Raw genomic sequence first — 754 nt, forward strand, 5'->3', positions numbered from 1 at the left:
TAGTCAATAAGACAAATTGGCAACCTATAGATTGGAAAAACAATCTTCACTAACCTCACATCCAATAGAGCGCTAATATCCAGAATATAAAAAGAACTCAAGGAGCTAACCACCAAAATCCAAACAACCAATTAAAACAAGGCATAGAACAAAACAGAATTCACAATACAGGAATCTTGAATGGCTGAGAAAGGCTTAAAGAAATGTTCAGGGGTTGGGGATTTAGCTCAGTGGTAGAGCGCTTGCCTAGAAAGCACAAGGCCCTGGGTTCAGTCCCCAGCTCCGAAAAAAAAAGAACAAAAAAAAAAAAATGTTCAACGTCCTTAGTGAGCAGAGAAATGCTAATCAAAATGACCCTGAGATTACACCTTACACTAATCAAAATGGCTAAGATCAAAACCTCAGGCAACAGCACATGTTGGCAATGATGTGGAGAAAGAGAAACACTCTTCCATTGCTGATAGGATTGCAAACTGATACAACTACTCTGGAAATCCATCTGGAAGTTCCTTGGAAAATTGGAAATAGATCTACCTGAAGACCCAGCAATACCACTCTTGGGAATATACCCAAAAGATGCCCCAACAGGTCACAAGGGAATGTGTTCCACTATATAGAGGCCTTGTTTGTGATAGCCAGAAGCTGGACACAACCCAGATATCCCACAACAGAAGACTGGATACAGAAAATGTGGTTCATTACTCAGCTATCAAGAATGAGGGCATCCTGAGTTTTTCAGGCAAGTGGATAGAAC

The 754-nt window shown here is 40.6% G+C and overlaps 1 non-coding gene across 1 annotated transcript; it reads left to right on the forward strand.

The window, feature by feature from the left end:
• Positions 1 to 206: 206 nt before the first annotated feature.
• Positions 207 to 288, forward strand: Trnas-aga13 (transfer RNA serine (anticodon AGA) 13). Its single transcript has one exon. It is a non-coding gene; the product is annotated as a tRNA-Ser (tRNA).
• Positions 289 to 754: the final 466 nt, after the last annotated feature.

This window comes from Rattus norvegicus, chromosome 4 (genome assembly GCF_036323735.1).
Source record: "Rattus norvegicus strain BN/NHsdMcwi chromosome 4, GRCr8, whole genome shotgun sequence".
In the NCBI taxonomy this organism is placed as follows: Eukaryota; Metazoa; Chordata; class Mammalia; order Rodentia; family Muridae; genus Rattus; species Rattus norvegicus.